The sequence below is a fragment of the Ovis canadensis genome, chromosome 17 (assembly GCF_042477335.2).
Source record: "Ovis canadensis isolate MfBH-ARS-UI-01 breed Bighorn chromosome 17, ARS-UI_OviCan_v2, whole genome shotgun sequence".
NCBI classification, from domain to species: Eukaryota; Metazoa; Chordata; class Mammalia; order Artiodactyla; family Bovidae; genus Ovis; species Ovis canadensis.
The window spans coordinates 815050-837897 of record NC_091261.1 but is presented as its reverse complement, the minus strand read 5'-3'; the positions used below and the strand labels follow the sequence as shown (position 1 = coordinate 837897).

At 48.9% G+C, this 22848-nt stretch overlaps 1 long non-coding RNA gene across 2 annotated transcripts; it reads left to right on the top strand.

Moving 5' to 3' along the window:
- The first annotated feature begins 8130 nt into the window (after positions 1–8130).
- Positions 8131–22563, top strand: LOC138422542 (uncharacterized). 2 transcript variants are annotated; one of them, XR_011249916.1, is made up of 5 exons: positions 8136–8301; positions 9808–9914; positions 11540–11673; positions 13710–13830; positions 19823–22562. It is a non-coding gene; the product is annotated as an uncharacterized lncRNA (long non-coding RNA). The 2 variants fall into 2 exon arrangements; XR_011249915.1 differs by lacking the exon at positions 9808–9914 and having other exon boundaries at positions 8131–8301; positions 19823–22563.
- The last annotated feature ends 285 nt before the right edge of the window (positions 22564–22848 follow it).

Sequence of the window (22848 nt, the reverse complement as noted above, 5' to 3'; positions counted from 1 at the left end):
CCTCTGAGCAGAGCTGGAGCTCTGCCATACTGGAGGCGCACTGGGGCCCAGCCAAGTAGGGCTAGAGCCACAGGCGGCTGGGCTGCCTCTTCTTCCCTGGAGGAGGCTCGCCTCCCCCTGCTGTTCACTCGGCTTCCAGGCGGGGGCGCTCTGCCCCTCCTGCAGGTCTTGGCTCAGGGGCTGCTTGCCCTGAGCTGGGGCTGGGGGCGGGAGCCCAGGCAGAGGCACACTTCGCTCGGGCAAGCAGGGCTTTCAGCCTGAAGGGGCTGGGCAGCCTCCTCTTCCCCCGAGGAGGCTCGCTTCCATACTGGCTGTGCACTCGCCAATCAGACGGGCGAGCAGGGCTCCTCCAGCAGGTCTTGCCTCAGGGGCTGCTTCCCCTGAGTTGGGGCTGTGGGCGGGAACCCAGACACGCAGGATCAGGCCCGAACCACCGGCACATGTCTGTGCTGGGGAGGAGAGTGCTAGGGAACCTAAGTCTGTCATGCACTTGCTGGGCGCCGAGGGAGTCAGCCTCCTGGTGTGCGGGGCTGCAGACCCCAGCCAGGGGCCCTGGGATCCTGGTTCTGTCCATGCGGCGCTGAGCCTTGGCGGCAAAGGAACCGCTGGAGGAGCCCTGCACTTGCTCTTCCCTACCCTCTGACAGAGCTCTCACTGCCTGGGCCATTGGCAGTGTGCAACCCACCAGCCCCTAAGCCCTGCCCAGGACGCCTGGGGCCTAGGTGCAAAGGAAAAGCAGGAGCGGAGCTGAGGCCAGGAAGGCGCCAGTGGCATCTCCCAGCCTCGCGCAGCCGGCTCCTTCCTGGGTAGGGTGCCTAAAAGCAAGGCAAGTCTGGGCAAGGCTCGCCCAGGGCAGAGCAGCCTCGCGCCAGGAACTCTGCCAGATCGGGCCTCTGAGCAGAGCTGGAGCCTGCTCTACTGGAGGCACACTTGGCTCGGGCAAGCAGGGCTTTCAGCTTGAAGGGGCTGGGCGGCCTCCTCTTCCCCCAAGGAGGCTCGCTTCCCTGCTGGCTGTGCACTCACCAATCAGGCGGGGTAGCAGGGCTCCTCCAGCAGGTCTTGCCTCAGGGGCTGCTTCCCTGAGTTGGGGCTGTGGGCGGGACCCAGACTTGCAGGATCAGGCCCCAACCACTGGCACATGTCTGTGCTGGGGAGGAGAGTGCTAGGGAACCTACGTCTGTCATGCACTTGCTGGGCGCCCACGGAGTCAGCCTCCAGGTGTGCGGGGCTGCAGACCCCAGCCAGGGGCCCTGGGAGCCTGGTGCTCTTCGTGAGGCGCTGAGTCTTGGCTGCCAAGCAACCACTGGAGGAGCCATGCAGGTGCCCTTCCCTTCCCTCTGACAGAGCTCTCACTGCCGGCGCCCTTGGCAGTGTGCAACCCACCAACCCCTAAGCCCTGCCCTAGGACCCCTGGGGCCTAGGTGCAAAGGCAAGGCAGGAGCGGAGCTGAGGCCAGGAAGGCGCCAGTGGCATCTCCCAGCCTCGCGCAGCCTGCTCCTTCCTGGGGAGGGTGCCTAAAAGCAAGGCAAGTCTGGGCAAGTCTCGCCCAGGGCAGAGCAGCCTCGCGACAGGAACTCTGCCAGATCGGGCCTCTTAGCAGAGCTAGAGCTCTGCCTTACAGGCGGCTCACTTGGCTCCGGGCAAGCAGGGCTTTCCGCTTGACGGGGCTGGGCTGCCTCCTCTTCCCCCGAGGGGGCTCGGTTCCCTGCTGGCTGTGCACTCGCCAATCAGACGGGGGAGCAGGGCTCCTCCAGCAGGTTTTGACTCAGGGGCTGAGTTCCCAGAGTTGGGGCTGTGGGCGGGAACCCAGACACGCAGGATCAGGCCCGAACCACCGGCACATGTCTCTGCTGGGCAGGAGAGTGCTAGGGAACCTACGTCTGTCATGCACTTGCTGGGCGCCCACGGAGTCAGTCTCAGGGTGTGCGGGGCTGCAGACCCCAGCCAGGGGCCCTGGCAGCTTGGTGCTCTCCGTGGGGCCCTGAGTCTGGGCGGCCAAGCAACCGCTGGAGGAGCCTTGCAGGTGCCCTTCCCTTCCCTCTGACAGAGCTCTCACTGCCGGCGCCCTTGGCAGTGTGCAACCCACAAGCCCCTACGCCCTCCCCTAGGACGCCTGGGGCCTAGGTGCAAAGGCAAGGCAGGAGCGGAGCTGAGGCCAGGAAGGCGCCAGTGGCATCTCCCAGCCTCGCGCAGCCGGCTCCTTCCTGAGGAGGGAGCATAAAAGCAAGGCAAGTCTGGGCAAGGCTCCCCCATGGCAGAGAAGCCTCGCGTCAGGAACTCTGCCAGATCGGGCCTCTGAGCAGAGCTGGAGCTCTGCTGTACTGGAGGCACACTTGGCTCCGGCAAGCACGGCTTTCAGCTTGACGGGGCTGGGCTGCCTCCTCTTCCCCCTAGGAGGCTCGCTTCCATGCTGGCTGTGCACTCGCCAATCAGACGGGGGAGCAGGGCTCCTCCAGCAGGTCTTGCCTCAGGGGCTGCTTCCCCTGAGTTGGGGCTGTGGGCGGGAACCCAGACACGCAGGATCAGGCCCGAACCACCAGCACATGTCTGTGCTGGGGAGGAGAGTGCTAGGGAACCTACGTCTGTCATGCACTTGCTGGGCGCCGAGGGAGTCAGCCTCCAGGTGTGCGGGGCTGCAGACCCCAGCCAGGGGCCCTGGGAACCTGGTGCTCTTCGTGAGGCCCTGAGTCTGGGCGGCCAAGCACCCGCTGGAGGAGCCCTGCAGGTGCCCTTCCCTTCCCTCTGACAGAGCTCTCACTGCCTGCGCCCGTGGCAGTGTGCAACCCACCAGCCCCTAAGCCCTCCCCTAGGACGCCTGGGGCCTAGGTGCAAAGGCAATGCAGGAGCGGAGCTGAGGCCAGGAAGCCGCCAGTGGCATCTCCCAGCCTCGCCCAGCATGCCCCTTCCTGGGTAGGGTGCCTAAAAGCAAGGCAAGTATGGGCAAGTCTCGCCCAGGGCAGAGCAGCCTCGCACCAGGAACTCTGCCAGATCGGGCCTCTGAGCAGAGCTGGAGCCTGCTCTACTGGAGGCACACTTGGCTCGGGCAAGCAGGGCTTTCAGCTTGAAGGGTCTGGGAGGCCTCCGCTTCCCCTGAGGAGGCTCGCTTCCCTGCTGGCTCTGCACTCGCCAATCAGACGGGGGAGCAGGGCTCCTCCAGCAGGTCTTGCCTCAGGGGCTGCTTCCCTGAGTTGGGGCTGTGGGCGCGACCCAGACTTGCAGGATCAGGCCCCAACCACCCTCACATGTCTGTGCTGGGGAGGAGAGTGCTAGGGAACCTATGTCTGTCATGCACTTGCTGGGCGCCCACGGAGTCAGCCTCCAGGTGTGCGGGGCTGCAGACCCCAGCCAGGGGCCCTGGGAGCCTGAGCTCTCCGTGTGGCGATGAGTCTGGGCGGCCCAGCAACCGCTCGAGGATCCCTGCACTTGCCCTTCCCTTCCCTCTCACAGAGCTCTCCCTGCTGGAGCCCTGGCAGTGTGCATGTCACCGGCCCCTAAGTCCTCTGCAAGGACGCCTGGGGCCTAGGTGCAAAGGCAAGGCAGGAGCAGAGCTGAGGACATTAAGGCGCCAGTGGCGTCTCCCAGCCTCGCGCAGCCTGCTCCTTCCTGGGGAGGGTGCCTAAAAGCAAGGCAATTCTGGGCAAGTCTCGCCCATGGCAGAGCAGCCTCGCGACAGGAACTCTGCCAGATGGGGCTTCTGAGAAGACCTAGAGCTCTGCTGTACTGGAGGCTCACGTAGACCCTGGCAAGCAGAGCTTTCAGCTTGATGGAGCTGTGCTGCCTCCTCTTCCCCGAGGAGCCTCACTTCCCTGCTGGCTGTACACTCGCTGTTCAGGCGGGGGCACAGGGCTCCTCCAGCAGGTTTTGACTCAGGGGCTGTTTCCACTGAGTTGGGGTTGTGGGCGGGTACCCAGACATGCAGGAACAAGCCCGAACCACCTGCACATGTCTCTGCTGGGGAGGAAAGTGCTAGGGAACCTACGTCTGTCATGCACTTGCTGGGCGCCCATGGAGTCAGCCTCCGGATGTGCGCGGCTGCAGACCCCAGCCAGGGGCCCTGGGAGCCTGGTGCTCTTCGTGAGGCGCTGAGTCTGGGCGGCCAACAACCGCTGGAGGTGCCCTGCAGGTTTCCTTCACTTCCGTCTGACAGAGCTCTCACTGCTGGAGCCCTTGGCAGTGTGCAACCCACAAGCCCCTAAGCACTCCCCAAGGAAGCCTGGGGCCTAGGTGCAAAGGCAAGGCAGGAGTGGATCTGAGGCCAGGAATGCGCCAGTGGCATCTCCCAGCCTCACGCAGCCTGCTCCTTCCTGGGGAGGGTGCCTAAAAGCAAGGGAAGTCTGGGCAAGGCTCGCCCATGGCAGAGAAGCCTTGCGCCAGGAACTCTGCCAGATCGGGCCTCTGAGCAGAGCTGGAGCTCTGCTGTTCTGGAGGCCCACTTGGCTCCGGCGAGCACGGCTTTCAGCTTGACGGGGCTGGGCTGCCTCCTCTTCCCCCAAGGAGGCTCGCTTCCCTGCTGGCTGTGCACTCGCCAATCAGACGGGGGAGCAGGGCTCCTCCAGCAGGTCTTGCCTCAGGGGCTGCTTCCCCTGAGTTGGGGCTGTGGGCGGGAACCCAGACACGCAGGATCAGGCCCGAACCACCGGCACATGTCTGTGCTGGGGAGGAGAGTGCTAGGGAACCTACGTCTGTCATGCACTTGCTGGGCGCCCACGGAATCAGCCTCCGGGTGTGAGGGGCTGCAGACCCCAGCCAGGGGCCCTGGGAGCCTGGTGGTCTCCGTGAGGCGCTGAGTCTTGTCGGCCAAGGAACCGCTGGAGGAGCGCTGCACTTGCCCTTCCCTTCCCTCTCACAGAGCTCTCACTGCTGGAGCCCTTGGCAGTGTGCAAGCCACCGGCCCCTAAGCCCTTGCCAAGGACTCCTGGGGCCAAGGTGCAAAGGCAAGGCAGGAGCGGAGCTGACACCAGGAAGGCGCCAGCGGCATCTCCCAGCCTCGTGCAGCCTGCTCCTTCCTGGGCAGGAAGCCTTTCAGCGAGCCAAGTCTGGGCAAGGCTCGCCCAGAGCAGAGCATCCTCGTGCCAGCAACTATGCCAGATCGGGCCTCTGAGCAGAGCTGGAGCTCTGCCGTACTGGAGGCACACTGGGGCCCAGCCAAGTAGGGCTAGAGCCACAGGCGGCTGGGCTGCCTCTTCTTCCCTGGAGGAGGCTCGCCTCCCCCTGCTGTTCACTCGGCTTCCAGGCGGGGGCGCTCTGCCCCTCCTGCAGGTCTTGGCTCAGGGGCTGCTTGCCCTGAGCTGAGGCTGGGGGCGGGAGCCCAGGCAGAGGCACACTTCGCTCGGGCAAGCAGGGCTTTCAGCCTGAAGGGGCTGGGCAGCCTCCTCTTCCCCCGAGGAGGCTCGCTTCCCTGCTGGCTGTGCACTCGCCAATCAGGCGAGGTAGCTGGGCTCCTCCAGCAGGTCTTGCCTCAGGGGCTGCTTCCCTGAGTTGGGGCTGTGGGCGGGACCCAGACTTGCAGGATCAGGCCCGAACCACCGGCACATGTCTGTGCTGGGGAGGAGAGTGCTAGGGAATCTACGTCTGTCATGCACTTGCTGGGCGCCCACGGAGTCAGCCTCCAGGTGTGCGGGGCTGCAGACCCCAGCCAGGGGCCCTGGGAGCCTGGTGCTCTTCGTGAGCCGCTGAGTCTTGGCTGCCAAGCAACCGCTCGAGGATTCCTGCACTTACCTTTCCCTTCCCTCTCACAGAGCTCTCACTGCTGGAGCCCTTGGCAGTGTGCAATCCACCAGGCCCTAAGCAATCCCCAAGGACCCCTGGGGCCTAGGTTCAAAGGCAAGGGAGGAGCGGAGCTGAGCCCAGGAAGGCTCCAGTGGCTTCTCCCAGCCTTGCGCAGCATGCTCCTTCCTGGGGAGGTAGCGTAAAAGCAAGGCAAGTCTGGGCAAGGCTCGCCCATGGCAGAGAAGCCTCGCGCCAGGAACTCTGCCAGATCGGGCCTCTGATCAGAGCTGGAACTCTGCTGTACTGGAGGCACACTTGGCCTGGGCAAGCAGGGATTTCAGCTTGACGGGGCTGGGCTGCCTCCTCTTTCCCCGAGGTGGCTCGCTTCCCTCTTGGCTGTGCACTCGCCGATCAGGCGGGGGCGCAGGGCTCCTCCAGCAGGTCTTGCCTCAGGGGCTGCTTCCCCTGAGTTGGTGCTGTGGGTGGGAACCCAGACAGGCAGGATCAGACCCCAACCACTTGCAGATGTCTCTGCTGGGGAGGAGAGTGCTAGGGAACCTACGTCTGTCATGCACTTGCTGGGCGCCCACGGAGTCAGCCTCCGGGTGTGCGGGGCTGCAGACCCCAGCCAGGGGCCCTGGGAGCCTGGTGCTCTCCGTTAGGCGCTGAGCCTGGGCGGCCAAGCAACCGCTGGAGGAGCCCTGCACCTGCCCTTCCCTTCCGTCTGACAGAGCTCACACTGCTGGAGCCCTTGGCAGTGTGCAACCCACTGGCATCTAAGCCCTCCCCAAGGAGGCCTGGGGCTTTGGTGCAAAGGCAAGGCAGAAGAGGAACTGAGGCCAGGAAGGCGCCAGTGGCGTCTCCCAGCCTCGCGCAGCGTGCTCCTTCCTGGGCAGGAAGCCTAGCAGCGATGCAAGTCTGGGCAAGGCTTGCCCAGGGCAGAGCAACCTCCCGCCAGTAACTCTGCTAGATCGGGCCCCTAAGGAGAGCTGAATCTCTGTGGTACTGAAGTCGCACTGGGCTCCGCCCAAGCAGGGCTTGCAGCTGCTCGCGGCTGGGCTTCCTCACGCGGCTGGGCTGCCTTTCTTCCCTGGAGTAGGCTCTTTTCCCCGCATGCTGTTCACTTGGCTTCCGGGGGGGGGGGGGGGCACGCTCTGTTCCTGCTGCAGGTCTTGGCTCAGGGGCTGCTCCCCCTGAGCTGGGGCTGTGGGCGGGAGCCCAGACAGGCAGGGGCAGGCCCCAACCAGCTGCACACCCCCCTGCTGGGGAGCAGAGGGCTAGGGAAGCTACGTGTGTGAGGCAGCTGCTGGGCGCCCACGAGTCAGCCTCCCAGGCATTCTTCAAGCCTCAGCCCACCAGGGCAGGCTAATAAAGAACTATGGACCCTCTTAGCCCTCACTTTAACCTATAACCCTAATGGTAACGCCCCGAACTCTAAGAAGAGGGGGGTCCCCGAATTCTAACCTGAACCCGAACCCTAACAAGTGGGGGGGGTTGCCCGAACCCTAACCCTAAGCTTAACAATAAACCTCTAAAATAAAAAAATTTTCTGGTCTAAGCCCTGGCTCTTGCAGTCCCCTGCCCCTTAAAAGCAAAAAGGTCAGACTGGAAACTTGAACTCCTGATTTACAGGCCATAGTCTGCCTGCCTACTGGCCCGCCTAACCCCTATGCCACAGAGGCTTACTGCTTTCAGCAGGGCTCCCGAACCCTCTTCAAGCCTCGGCCCGCCAGGGCAGGCTAATAAAGAACTATGGGCCCTATTAGGGCTCACTTTAAGCTGTAACCCCAACACTAATGCTAACCCTAACCGTAACCCGAACCCTGACCCTGACATGAACCCTAACCCAAACCCGAACTCTTAGAAGAGGGGGGATCCCCAAATTCTAACCCTAACCCTGAACCCGAACCTGAACAAGTTGGGGGGTTGCCCGAACCCTAACCCTAAGCTAAACAATAAACCTCTAAAATAAAAATAAACGTTTCTGGTCTAAGTCCCGCCTGTTGCTGTCCCCCGCCCCCTAAGAGCAAAAGAGTTAAGCTGCAGACTTGAACTCCTGACTTACAGACCATCGTCTGCCTGCTCACCAGTGCACCTAACCGCTACGCTACAGAGGCTTGCTGTTCTGACAGAGCTCCCGGACCCTCTTCAAGCCTCTGCCCGCCAGGGTCTGGCTCTATAGACTATCATGGCTGTCCTAGGTCATCTTTGCTTTCTATAGTCATAGTTTTATCCCTAAATCATAGACAGATCAGCTGAGAAAAAGCTTGGATTGTCTCGGTGGGGTGGATTTGCTTGTCCTTGTGTTTCACCTGGAGGCAGTCGCGGTCCCGCGGGCCTGTCCTGGAAGGGGGCGTGGGGGTGGGGCGCACCGTGAGCGCGTCGGGGGCGGGGCGAGCCTGGGCGGCTGGTCAGGAGCGCGGCTCACGTGAGCGGGTCTGGGGTGGGATGAACATGGCGGCGCGTCCGGGGCCAGGCTTCCCAGTTGTGCTCTCAGGGCTCGCCATTGCAGCTGGGAATGCTCGTTTCGTGGGCTCCTGGGTCCCCGTCGATTGGCATCCAGCGAGTAGAGCGCAGGGCTGTGGGCCACAGGTAAGGGAACTCGGACTGGGTGGAGCAGGGAACCATGTATTCTGCCCTCTTTGTTTGCAGTCTCGGAGCCGACTAAAATGGCGGTCGCAGAAAAGCCTCGCCTTTGGGGCCAAGGGTTTTGCCGCTTTACCCCTTTGCATAAAGCTCAGACCCGCGCGGTTTTCCCAAGCAGCCTAGTGTGTTGCTTCCTACAGGCCTGGAGAGGATAACAGGCAGGAAGGCCAGGGGTCTCCAGCCAGAGAAAATAGACTGCAAGTGTCAGACGTTTTTTTCTCTGTCTTAAGAGGCAGGAGGAGACAAAAGAGTGCTGCATTTTTTTTTCTCCATCTTGATACAAATTTAAAAGGAGGTTTCTCTGAAAATTCTGTGTTGCCATGACCACTCCTGGCTCCACCTGAATTTAACTTTTCTCAAACCTTGAACTAAGCAATGCATTTTTCTTATGGAAATGTTTGTCTTAAGGTATGCTAATGTGCTATGTATTTACCCAAGGCTCTGTCTTCAGGTCACTTCCCCCTAAAGGCTCAGAAACGACTTGACAAACCAGTATGTTTTACTCATACCTTGTTCTCTTAATCTATGTGAATGAAACTATATATTTGCTTGGAAATCTGCCTTTCTTCAAGATTCATGTCCATCATTTTATGGCCTGGGATGACTCATCTGCTGCCAATGTTATCTCAATGCTTGCTGTGGGTGAGGGGCCTGGTGCCACTCTCTGAGACATTGTCTTTCTTTCATTAGCAGACTGCTAGTGGCTCTATAACATCTGGCTAAAGACTAGCAGGGGGTACTCTTTCTTCCCCCTTTTAATGTCTATGTCAGCAGCTCTCTCGATCTCTTTTATACTTTAATAAAACTTTTAAACAGAAAACCTCTGAGCCATCAAGCTTCTTCACTTGCCCTGGATTGAATTCTCTGGAGGCCGAGAATGCTGGCATCTTTTGTGGTTTAGCAGCCACGTTTCAGCCTTTTGTAATTCATATTGAATCTTCATTTCAGATTGAAGATGCCTTCCACGGTATTGCCAACTGAAGCCTTTTCATCACTATGGAGTATCTGTCCATGTCTTTAGGGTATTTTTCAGCAATCATGTATCATTTCCAGTGTGCCAGTCTTGTCATCCTCATTCTGTCCATAGCAAAGTCTTTTATTACTGTTGATATGATTGAAAGGGAATTGTTTGTTTAAATTCCCTTTCAGATTGTTATTTGCTGGTGTATACAGATAACACTGTGTCATCATTCATTTGTATCAGTTTGGACAGCTTGATAGTTGTCTTTAGTTTCTTTAATTTCTCATAATTTAAGATGACCCTGGCTCATATATTTACAGTCTCACCCCTAGTCTCAGTCATTTCTTCAAAGAACTGTCCTTTTTTTAAACATTACATTATTTTTGACTGTGCTGGGTCTTTATTGCTCGTTTGTCTAGTTGTAGTGAGCAGAGGCTACCCTCTAGTTGCTGTGCCATGGCTTCTCATTGCAGTGCTTTCTCTGTTTGCAGAACTTGGGCTCTGGAGCATGCAAACTTCAAGAGTTGTTCAAGGGCTTCGTTGTCCCTGGGTGTGTGGAATCTTCTACACAGGGATTGAACCCGTGTTCCCTGCATCGGTAGGCAGATTCTTTACCACTGGGCCATCAGAGATGTTTCCTGTTCCCTTTTATTAGAGAATGATATTTAAAACATACATGTAGGAGCTCAATATGCTCACCTTTGAACATATTCAGTTAAAGGTAATTTGTGATGTCTCCAACCTGATCCACCACGACATGGACATTGTAACGTTTCCTTTTGTTTATCTGTAACTTTGCCTTCCAATGGTAAGATACCTGGCTTCCACCGCTTGTCATACACAGAATTCAGTGCTTGTCCCATGTGGTTACTGAAAAAAAAAAACCTGTCAGATTGTCTTTCAAAGGGGGCTCTGCATGCATTGCACCAGTATCTTGAGTATGTTTTTCTATGATAGTTTACTATCAGTATACCCTCAGTGGCCTATTTCAGTCACTACCAATTATGAATGGGCTTGTTTGCTCTAGTGTTCTTGGACAATTTGAGTACAGTTTCTTTGTCAGATATGCATTTTTTTAGGAAAACAGTTTTATTGATTGTTGGCTGTGTTGCATCTTTGTGTGTGGGCTTTTCTCTAGTTTTGGTGAGCATGGGCCATAACTAGTGGTTTGCAGGCTTCTCACTGCAGTGTCTCCTCTTGTTGAGGGGCACAGGCTCACGGGCTTCAGTGGCTGCAGCATGTGAACTCGGCATCGTGGCTTCCAGGATCTAGAGCACAGGCTCGCTCGGCTGTTGTGGCACACGGGCTCCATAGGATGTGGGATCTTCCCATCCTAGGGATCGCACATGCATCTCCAGCACTGGCAGGTGGATTCTTTACTATGGAACCACCAGGGCATATTTTAGATTCTAGTTTTCCACACATGTATCTAGTGAAAGAGGCCAGGATCAAGAGGCATGGCAGCTGGGAATCCTCAGCCCCAGCTCTGGTGTGCTATCCAAAGCTCTGGGGCCTTTGGTGAGCAGCTCAGCTTCCCTGGGACTGTTTCCTCCCATCAGAAATGCCCTGCTTTTGGACTGTAGCCCACCAAGCTCCTCTATCCCTGGGATTTCTGAGACCAGAGTACTGCAGGTGGTGCCATTTCCTTCTCTGCTGCTGCTGCTGCTGCTGCTGCGGCTGCGTCGCTTCAGTCGTGCCTGACTCTGCGCGACCCCATAGACAGCAGCCTACCAGGCTCCTCTGTCCCTGGGATTCTCCAGGCAAGAACACTGGAGTGGGTTGCCATGTCCTTCTCCAGTGCATGAAAGTGAAAAGTGAAAGTGAAGTCACTCAGTGAAGTCGTGTCCGTCTCTTAGTGACCCCGGGGTTGCAGCCTACCAGGCTTCTCTGTCCATGGGATTCTCCAGGCAATGGTACTGGAGCGGGCTGCCATTGCCATTTCCTTCTCTACAAGATAACGTTTTGAAGATATTTTCTCCTGGATATTGCTTTTGATGAAGGAAGGGGGATCCCTTCCCAGGGCTTGAGAGTGAGTTCTTGTCTGACACTGGGCAATGAGTTGTCTGAGGAGAGGAGTGCTGTCCAAGCGAGAGGCTTTATTGGGAAGGGCTGCCGGGGTGGAGGGCAGGAGGGTGAGGGAAACGGAGAGAACCACTCTGTCACGTGGCTCACAGTCTCAGGTTTTATGGTCATTGGGTTAATTTCTGGTTTGTCTCTTGCCAGGCATTCTGAATTGGGATCTCTCTTGGGGGCACACGCATCACTCAGCTGAGATGGATTCCAGCAATGTGGATCCTGGGAGGTTGGTAGGACCTCTGAACTGGAGCCTCCCATCACCTGACCTCTCCAGAATTCTGGTTGGTGGTAGCTTGTTCGTTCCTTGTTCCTTCCCAGGGCCTCCTGTTGTAAGATGACTCCTGCAAGTGTTTTCTTTTCTCTGTTGCCTGGCCAGGGTGGGTGGTCCGTGGTTCATTTAACAGTTTGTTTTTGGTTCTCTCGAGTAAGGTCCTCCACGGGGTAAATGTATGAAATGATAAAAGGCAATGTTTTAACTAATTTATATTCATAATTTGGTAAGTTGGCTTGTTTTGTGTATGTTAGACCTGATTACCAGACCAAAGGTCATGTAGAACTTTAGTAGTTTTCTAAAATTCTATAGTTTTTAAAATGGAGTTACCTTGTTGCAAAGTTTGTGTTTATGTTCAGATTTTTTTAAAGTTATTTCTTTTTAGTTGATTGATCATTGCTTTACAATATTGGTTTGATTTGTCATACATCCACATTAGGTGTACCTATGTCCTCTTGCTCTTGAATCTCCCTCCCACCTCGCACGCATTCCCACCTCTCCAGGTTACTACTGAGCCCCAGTTTGAGTTCCCTGAATCATACAGCAAATTCCCATTGGTTGTCTATTTACAAATGTAGGTGTACCTGCATCCATGCTGCTCTCTCCATTCATCTCACCCTCTCCCTCTTGTTCCCCACCCTCGTCTGTAAGTCTGTTCTCTATGTCTGCACCTCCATTGCTGCTCTGTGAACAGACTCGTCAGTACCATCCTTCTAGATTCCATGTTTTTCTCTCTTTGACTGACTTCCCTCCCCTTTATTAGAACAAACTCAAATGTGTTCCTTTTTATGGCTGCATTCCATGCAGGCTCTGATTGTTCCTTAGCCATGTTTTGCGGAGGGTCATGGAGCTATTCTGCTCCATTTCAGTTTGGGCTTCCAGTCTGAGTGCTCGCAGCAGAGCTGCTTCTGGGTGAGCCCTCTGAGGTCTGTGAGCACCGGGCTGCCCGCTCTTCTCTTGTGGCCCGCAGGGGGCGCCAAAGGCCCCTCTGACCCGCGGGCCCAGGACGCTTTGCCTTTAGACTCTGCTCCGTGAGCAGCTGGCGGGAGCTTTGTCTCCTCAGGACCATCAGGGCTCAGGCTTCTGGATAACAGGGCTGCATCCAGGCTGAGAGGAGCAGGGTTGCCTCAGTGCCCACCAGCAGGGAGGCGCTGCAAGAGCGAAAAATGAGGATGGAGTAGACGTTTCCTGTGTCCAGCTGAGGGCTGACTGGAGGTCCATCTCAGAGGACTCAGGGGGAAAGAGCTCCGTGTGCAAAGCGGTGGGTTTTCAGTTAGATTTGCGTTAGATGATGTAGAGGATGAACACTGATGTTCTTCCGTGTAGGTGGCCATTTTCCTGTCACTGTTTCTTGAGAAGACTGTCCTTTCCTCTTCGCTCGTTCCTGGTTTGATTTTCAGGAACTGACCATGTACAGGTGGGTTCGTTTCTGGGCTCTCTATTCTCTCCTGGAGTCCATGTGTCTGTGTTCCTGCCAGTTCCTCACTGTGGTGGTCACTACAGCTCCGTGATGTAGTTTGAAGAGGGATAGGAAGATGCCTCCAGCTGTGTTCCTCTTTCTCAGAGTCTTTTTGGCCGTTTAAGGTCCTGTTCAACAGTAGCAGCCTAATATTAGGAATATTTCTATTTCTGTGAAAAATGCCATTGAATATTATTTTGTGATTGCAGTCCGTGTATTTGTTGATGACTTTGGTTGGAATGGACCTTTTAATTCCTCATTGTTCCAGTGCATGAGCGTGGAATAATTTTCTGTGTGTTTGTATTTTCTTTGGTTTCTTTATCAGTGCCTTCTAGTTTTCTGACTACTGGTTTTTTATGTTCTTGATTAAGTTTGTTGCTAGATGTTTTATTTAAGTGGGATTTTCTTAATATTTTTTTCCTGATTGTTATTAGTGTATAGAAATGCAAGTGATTTTTGGACTGTAAAGGGTAGTATTTTATGATTGTAAATTAATCCAAAATGATTCAGCTTTACTGAATGTAGTCTAACAACTTTTTGTGAAGTGATGTGGAACATTTTATCTGTAAGATCTGTTTCTCCTGCAGTAGGTCATCCGGAGGACCCAAGACATGGTGGTTACTAATAGACTTCCCACACTACTTCTTCATTCCACGTGGACTCCTTCACGGGCAGTGAGCATCGCAGCTTCCCTTGAACTTCATCTGGGTAAGTCTTGGCCTGTATCAGAAAGTTTCCTGCCTGTCTGCTCTAAATTTCTTTTGTGGTATTGACATGGTTGTTTTGAAACCTAGTATACTTTCCAGTCATTTAAAATGTACAGAAAATGCCTAGCAATGGGAACAAGTGCTAGCATTTGCCACATCATCTAAAATACTCTATGTGTTTTATCCAAAATGGGTACCTTCTGCAGAACCAGCACATAATCTCCAAAATCAGGAAATCATATGGTACCTACATTATAATGTAATCCACTGCCCCACTTCCACTTTTAGCAATTGTTCAAGTGTATGAATATATCTTTTGTTTCCATCGTCATCCTTTTTTCTTTATTTAGAGTGTTACTGAGATTTTCAGTTATTTGGACAAACTTGATGGATTGAAAGCAGACATGGTGAATAAGGGTTCTGGGTGGCCTTTTCGATGTGGATTTCTTTTTCACTGAAGATGGTTTTAATATTTATTCATGTGGTAACATGTATGAATCCTGCATTCTTTCCCCCCCCCCATAGTAATTAAAAATAAATAATATGCCATTTACCATTTAGATATTTGTAAGCATACAGTGTTGTAGCAGACAACCTTTTCTTGTTTTGCAAACCAGTTTAATAATGTGCACCTTGTGCGTGCTTTGGAGAAACTCAGGAAACTGAGTCAGTGACTGAAATGGCCCAAGATATCACCTTAGATTCCATCTTCATCTGAAAACAAAACAGGCACTTTCTGGTGGTCCAGTGGCTGAGACTGGACACTCCCAAAGAAGGAGGCCCAGGTTCATTCCCTGATCCAAGAGCTAGATCTCCCATGCCACAAAGGAGAATTTGCATGTTGTAGCTAAATATCTGGCTTACCTCAATGAAGGTTGACCTGGCGCAGCCAAATTAAAAAAGAAACAAATATTTTACAGATACAACCAAAGGAAAGGAAGGGTATGGTTGTTGTGCAGATTTACGGCTTAGCTTTCCCTATCGATAGAAAAGAAAAAAGAGTTTCAAAAGACTGTGTCTCATCCTTCTATCTGGCATATAGAGAGGATTCCTTTGAAATGAGATTTCTCTGGTAAATGTGACTCACAGAAGAGCTGTCTTGAACTTGGGTTTCAGAGATGATCATGTGTCCTCTAAAAAAAAAAGTTAATTGGGTCCCACTAATTCTCATGCTGAGGTGGTATATTTTGTGGTAGCATTTGCTCCCCTTCACTTTGGATGTATCCCCATTTGTTTACACTGTCATCTACTGAAGACATCCTGATATTTGAAAGTTTTTAGTTATTACAAGTAGAGCTGTTGTATATAATCATGTGATACTTTTTGTCTGGACGTTTTCAAAGCTGTTTAGTAAGTGCTAGCCATATAGTATTCAGGTCACAGGTGAGCTTTGTTTAGCTGTGGAAAAATCCAGCTATGTTTCTCTGTGGCATGTGGGATCTTCTGGGGTAAGGGATCAAACTAGAGTGTCTTGCATTGTCAGGCAGATTCTTTACCACTGAGCCACCGGAGAAGTTGTGCCCTACCCCCGTTTTTTTTTTTTGAGTTTACTGGATCTAATAGGTGTGCAGTGCTACCTCACTGTTATTTTAGTTTGTAATTTCCTAATGATATGTGATTTTGAGTCTTTTTGATAGGCTTATTTACTATCTTTATATTTTTGTAGGACAGGTGTTTAGGTGTATACATTTTTTATGAGATTGTTCTAGATTTTTTGGTATATTTGGAGTACAATCCTTTATCAGATATGTATTTTATAAATATATTTTCCTGTGGCTTGTGTTTAAGTTTTGTGAATAAGGTTTTTCACAGTTTCAATGTCTAATCCTTTAAAGTTAATGTTATATATGTTTTATATCCTTTTTTGGATAGACTTTAGTGTGTTGTTGTTGTTGTTGTTAAATTTTATAAGCAGAAGTGAGGTACTGTAGATACAGTTTTAAGCTAAGCTGAGGTACCATAGATACAGTTTTGCCTTTTGTCTGTTAAGAAGTTTGAGTGAGTTTGGTGTACACTGTATATAACATTATGTCTACATTCATTTGACTGGATATAGCTTCCAATTATTTGTCTAATTGGTTTTGGAGATATCACGGGAAGTCAGTTTTTCCAAGGGAAACTGAGGTCCATGAAACATGAACTCTTTTCGATCGGTCGGAATCACTCTCTGCTATTTCTGACAGATTTGACTTGTTTGGATATCTCATATGAGTGGAATCACAGAACGTTTGTCTTTTCTTGGTCTGGTTTATTTCACATGATCTAATGACCATAAGGTTTGTCCACATTGTCGCATTGTCAGAATTACTGACTTTGAAGGGCCGAATCAGATTCCATTGTGTGTATACCACAGTTTGTTTATGGAATTGGCTGCCATGGACACTTAGATCACTTCTGTTTGTTTGCCAGTGTGAATCATGCTGTTGTGAGTATGACGGAAGAAGTATCCATTTTTTCAGCCCCCTTTCCCAATCCTTTTGGGTACATAGCTTGAATTGGAATTGAACTATGTATTTATTCCATGTGTTTGTTTTGGAGTCATTTCTGTAATGTCTTGCAGAGTGGCAGCACCATTTAATGTACTTTTTCGTATGGTGGAATACCGTTCAAGCTTCTGAATATACCTTGTGTTGCATATTCAGTCTCCCACCAACGGACACTTGAATGAGTTCTACCTTTGAGCTATTGTGAATGTCACTATGAGTATTTGTGTACCAGTTTTTGTTTGAATTATTAACAAGTACATTACTATATATAAAAGAAGCCACAAGGACCTACTGTACAGTTTAGGAAACTATTAAATATCTTATGATAATGTATTATGGAAGAGAATCTCAAAAGGAATATATGAAAAGCACATAGTAACCATGATATTTATTGTGCCAACCCTATGAGTTATCATAGCACTACTCAACGTGTATTTATACATGTCAGTAAAATATTCACATCTGTAAGGATATTATAAAAAATTATATAAAAAATCAAGAATTCAAACAGAGATTAAATAAACTTCCTGTCATTGCTCATCATCATTTATACATTCATACTACCTGTAACACTCATTGTATAAGTGCTGGACTAGCAATTGATGTTCTCGTAAACCAAGAGATTGTGAAGGTGTAAGGAAATATAGCTTATTGAATTCCTTAATGAAGGATTATAGAACTCTATGTCCATGAAGTGAATGAAATTCCATTTTATTGAACCACATTCTTACTAGAGTGATGAGCTTCCACCCCACCCAACGTTAGTTCACAATGAAATCCTGCAGTCCTCTGGCCTCAATGTCTGCTTCCTGCTACCGAGAAAGAAAAGATGAGGAAGTCCTGACAAAACCGATGCTATTTTTCTTTTTCTGATTTGTATTTTATCGCAGGGCTTGGCAAAAAGAGGGCCCAACCTGTTTTTAGAGTTCCATCCCAAGGGTTCCTCTGGCATGTTCCCTATGTTGACAAAGTGCTGATTATTTTCAACAAAGGACAATGATCTGCACTTCACTATCTGTTGCTTGAGCTGGAATAGCGGGCATCCCTTGAAGTGCATTCCTTCATGCTGAAGTAGGCATCCCTGAAGCAATAGTATAAGAGGAACACATTTATCACGTAGACATCGCAGCCCATGCATTTGTAATAATTTTTCAGTTATACCCATCATCATCGGAGGAACTGACTTGTCCCAGTAACAACGAGAGTACCCAGTATAACAGTTCCTTGACTTATGAGTACTTCCTATGAGTACCCTTATGAGTACTTCTTCCAATATTGTTTCTCCTACTTTGGTCATGAACAGTAGAAGCTGATGGCAGTGGTCCTTGAAATGTATGTCGATTCCTAGGTGGCACAGTTGATAAATAAAAAATCTGCCTACCAGTGCAGGAGGGGGAAGTGATGTGGGTTTGATCCCTGGTTCAGGAAGATAACAATTCATACACATGTTTTATGTGAACCAGTTTGATACTCATGAGTTTTTTCTTCTGTATACAGAAAAACAAATGCTGTTCAAGGACACTGAAAGAACCCTGATGTTGAAAATCAGATCTGTATTGTGAGCAATGCTTAGATATCCATGAGTCGAAGCATAGTATTATGCCTATCATCCTTGTATTTCTCTCAGTGAAATATGTTGAGGAAAACTCTTCATTCATGGTCTAGATTCACGAAGAAGCTAAATAGCATTCATCCTTTACGTTGACAACTGTGAATTTAAATCTCCTGTGAATCCTATGTGACAACCACACATACCAACATGAGTTATCAGTATTATATCAATATTTTTAGTCCTATTGTATGTCAACTAAAAAAATCAGTATATAATTGTACATGAAGTCAAGACATAAAATCAGTGCAAATACAAAATGTTCCATTCCATCCTTTGAGAAAGGGAGAAAAACATCTCTGTGCTTAGCCTATTGCATTTTTATGTATTAGACCCCTAAGTAGTTTATTCACCACACCCTGTGAATGATTCACAAATCTTCAGAGAAGAAAGGATCATTTCTCTTGAACAATGAGTAGTTCAACTATTCTCAAAGCAAAGCCATAAGTGAGTCTTATTTTGGGTGAGACCATGAAAACTCAGTGTTTTCATTATGCTTGTGCTTATGATGGGAGGAGGTCTGAGAAAGCACTTCTGAAGGTTTATTCATACCAGTCGTTCTCATATGTATCGAGTCTTTAAAGGTCGAATCACCAAGGTGTTGCTTCTACACTTGTACTAGGCTGAGCAGCAACATTCCCTTTCTCCGTAAGTGCAGTAGACGTGTTCCCAACCTGTCTGTCTTCTGTCCTCTGGAGTATGCATTGCTTGAGCTCATCACAGCCTAGTAGATGGAAATCATCAGGATATTCTGGAAACCCTTTTTATTTCAGTCTGTTCAGGAGGTTACCACTGCTGCAAACCTCTGGATTTTACCAAGCACTTTTAACAACCTCAGATGAAGGATATAAGTCAACACTGGTGACAGCCACGGGCTTCCATGGCCTATCCATGATTGTTGGCTTTGCTTTCATAATCATCCTGTTTCTTATACCAGCTAAACTGTCAGTGTATTTTTTAATTACCATTTTATCTTTGATGGTTTTTAGAGCTATTATGGATTTTCCTATATATCTTCACTTATCGGTGAGGGTCTTATGTTAGTAGTAGTTATGACAACTGACTTTCTGTCTGTTAGCTGTGGCAGAATAAAAAAAGAATGACCCACTGTATATTATTAATATTATGTATCAATATATTGTTAGTTTTATTGTTTGCAGTCATCCAATTCCAAGTTTCTGAAATAAACTTTCAGAAAAATCACATCCTTTTGAATGCCCATTTGACTGAATAGGAGCACGGAAATGTTCTTCCATAAAATTGTTTACAGTTTCCATTCCGTTTCTCCTGTTTGATGTAGATATTGGCCTTTGGTTCTATCAGTAGCTTTGCAAGTAAAAAAAAAAAATTAATTAGAGCTCGTATGGTAATTTTACTGTTAGCAATAAGTTTAGCATAAAATGAACACAGAAGAGGTTACAGTAGACCAAATATGAAAGTCAGTTTAAAAGAAAACATAGTGTTGAATGTTTACAGTAGGAATATAGTTATGAAGTTCCTTTATTATTATTCTATCCTTTCCTTTTGTTTTGCAGGGGTGTTAATGTACAGATTCCAGTACTATGGCTAGAGCGAATAATAGTATCATTATTCTTGAGAGCAACTCTACTAAGTCTTCACGCTCATGTCACTCAAGGTTTTTTAATACCTATTATGTTAGTCGTGTTTGTAGTTTGTGAAGTCACATAAGTTGCATTCATTCAAGCAATAGTATCAAACAGCTATGGCATCAATTATAGATGTGAATCGATATCGAATGTGAATCCATTTCACTGTGACAAGTTATTATTGTAGATATTCTATTCATGCCAGTAACAAAGCTGTGCAGAAATAATACAATGTTTATTAAGAAAATAAGAGTTACTAATTTGTTTTATTATTCTATTTCTTTTAAACAGATTTAATGACAACAGGCTCAACTTTTCATTCACTTGTATGACTATGAGCGGTTTGACCAAGTTGAAGAAGATGACTCGTTTGTAGTCTTCCTCATCAGCTCATTCCATCTACTGGCTTTAAAATCATTTAGTACAGAGCTCACCGTCTAGGTGTTCATCCAGTGTTTTGTTTGCTTATCATGCAGGATCATTTTAAAAGGAAAAGTATGTGTGTATGAGTTAGAGCTCTGATCCCAGGAGTCCATGTAGAAGCTTCCCCTGAGAAATGTATCGTTTTTGCACCAATGCTACTGAAATGTGTGAATGTGGTATACCACGCGTCCCAATAAGTGTAAACAGCGTCATAGGCTACTTATTTGAAATGACCAGTACTCATGACATTCCATTCAACTGAGGACTAAATATAGCCAACGTAGGCTGTGTTTGCCAAATAGACTTTGAAGTATTCTTCACACAGTCCTTCATCGATGCCAGTTTTCAGATCGAAGAAACCCTTGCTCCATGAAGTTTGTGAACACATATACTCATGTTTTGTTTGAGATTTTAAAGTCATTCTTCAGTTTTGTTGGAGGAATGGTTCTGTATATGCCCCGTGGATCCCCAAATCCACTGATGTTCATGTGTCTTGGGGCTTCCCAGGTGGTTCTAGTGGTAAAGAACATGCAGAACATACCCATGCAGGAGACATGGGAGGTATGGATTCCATCCCTGGGGCAGGAAGATCTCCTGAGGGAGAGCATGGCAACCCCCTCCAGTATCTTTGCCTAGAGAATCTCATGGAGAGAGGAGCCTGGTGGGGCCTAGTCCATATGATCCCAAGGAGTTGGACACAATGTAAGTGACTTCGCACAGCACATGATTCGTTGTCATAGCTAATATAATGGAGATGACATAAAAAGAAGCACCAGCGGGCGAAAGTCAATATCCATCACTTTTAAACTTTGGAATGTATTGTGATATTTTACATCCATATTTGTATGACTTGATAGTTGGAGAATCGATGCATGTGAAGGCCTGGTTGTGTTATATGTATGTTGAGGGAAGATATATTTTTATGTGGTTTGACATATAGGTCCCATTTCATTCGTAGACATATGCATACTCATCACTTATCATCATTTTTTTTTTTGAAAAGACCATTGTTTGGAAAGGTTGTTGTCTAACCATGAAAGATGCTTGAATTCTTGGGCTCCTTAGAGGAAGAATTCAACCCGGGGCCAGTGATGAGGGTTGATCAGTCAGAGCTTTTGTGTCCCAACGTTTTATTAAAGTATAAAAGAGAGAAAGCTTCTGACATAGACATCAGAAGGGGGCAGAAAGAGTGCCCCCCTACTCATCTTTGGCTGGATGTTATCTAGCTACTAGCAGTCTACTCATTAGAGAAAGGAATGGCAGCAGACCCCTCACCCACAAGATATATGGAGATGACCGTGGCACCAGGTGAGTCATCCTGGGCCATAAAACGATTGATATGAGCAAATGGATAGCTTCATTCACATAGATCAGGAGAGCCATGTATGAGTAAAGCATATTGGTTTGTCAAGTCAGTTCTGAGCCTTTAGGCAGAACCTACTTGAAGATAGAGTCTAGGGTAAATACATAGTACATTCACATAGCTTAAGGCAAACCTTTCCATGAGAAAAATGCCTTGGTCAGCTCAAAGTATGAGAAAAGTGAAGTTCAGGCGGAACCAGGTGTCATTATAGCAACACAGAATTGTAAGAGAAAATCTCTGTTTAAATTTGTATCAAGAAGGGGAAAAAAGATAACAGCTTGTTTCCTCCTGCCTCGGAAGTGACAGATAACAACTGTCTGACACTTGCACCCCATTTCCTCCCTTTGGAGACCCCTGGCCTTCCTGGCTGTTACCCTCTCAGTTTCATTCATTGAGCGTTTTCTGCCTTGTGAAACATTGGGCATAGAAGTATGTGTTTATTTAGGGGTATTTCATCCAATTTCATTTAAATGCATATGTGAATTAGAAAGTTTGACATGCTGTTGCTTTGTATACCGATTGGGAAATGTGAGCCTCCAAGCTTAATTTAGTTTTTCATGTTCATTTTTCTTTTTAGGGGTACAAAGAAAAATAATATGACTGTTAAGATCAGCTTTCGTATTTTTTGCCAAATATGAATTGGGATCACATCGATCAGAGATGAGTCTGTGCATGAAAGCCCTAATAACTAATGCTAATTGACTTCACTACCATGGGATGTTTTCATATCTATTGAGGATTTACTTCATGTATTTCGATTTTAACTTTCTGTCTCACAGCCTTGTTTGTAGATCAAAGCTATTTGAAATTGTCATCTGGTTTCAAATGGCTTGTGAGGTTATTCATGAGTGGTTCATAAAACCGAATGGATTGTACGTAGCCATACTTTGTTGTCATTCTATGAATTTGAAGAATGTCTGAAGAATGTCTGCAGTTATGCCTTAAAGATTCATACAATTGATGTCCAATATTTATCTCAATAGACTTGCTTTCAATTTGTAGTTTCCTATGCGTATGTCTTTCTTTATGGATTTGGGTAGAACTTGTATTGGAACACTGAAAAATCTGTGATATCAACCGTGCTGACCTTTCTGGTGGTCATCATTAAGATTTTCACGCTCTATGGATCCTAGTGGAAACAGGTGCTGTTCATCCTACTTTTGTGAAGATTGAACTCATCGTAGAAAGTGGAATTTGTTGAAATATTTATGGTATAAATAAATCTTGTCTCTATAATTACCCAGAGTCCTGGTGCGTATTTGATTGCTAAGTTATAAAATGTATGAGATAGATGTGATCCATCAATGGCGACTGGATAAGTGGTGGAGAGGTATTTTGGTGATGCAAGAGATTTAAATGATGTGATCATAGTATTTATATCCCTTTTATGTGGATAATGGGTCTTGGATCCATGTTTGAAACCTTACAACCTCGTCTTTTGTTATGCATGGGAAGTGTCAAAAATGAAGAAGATGCGGGTAGGTACTTCAAGGGTAAGTATAGGGCTGAGGGCGTGACTATGATGTGGGTT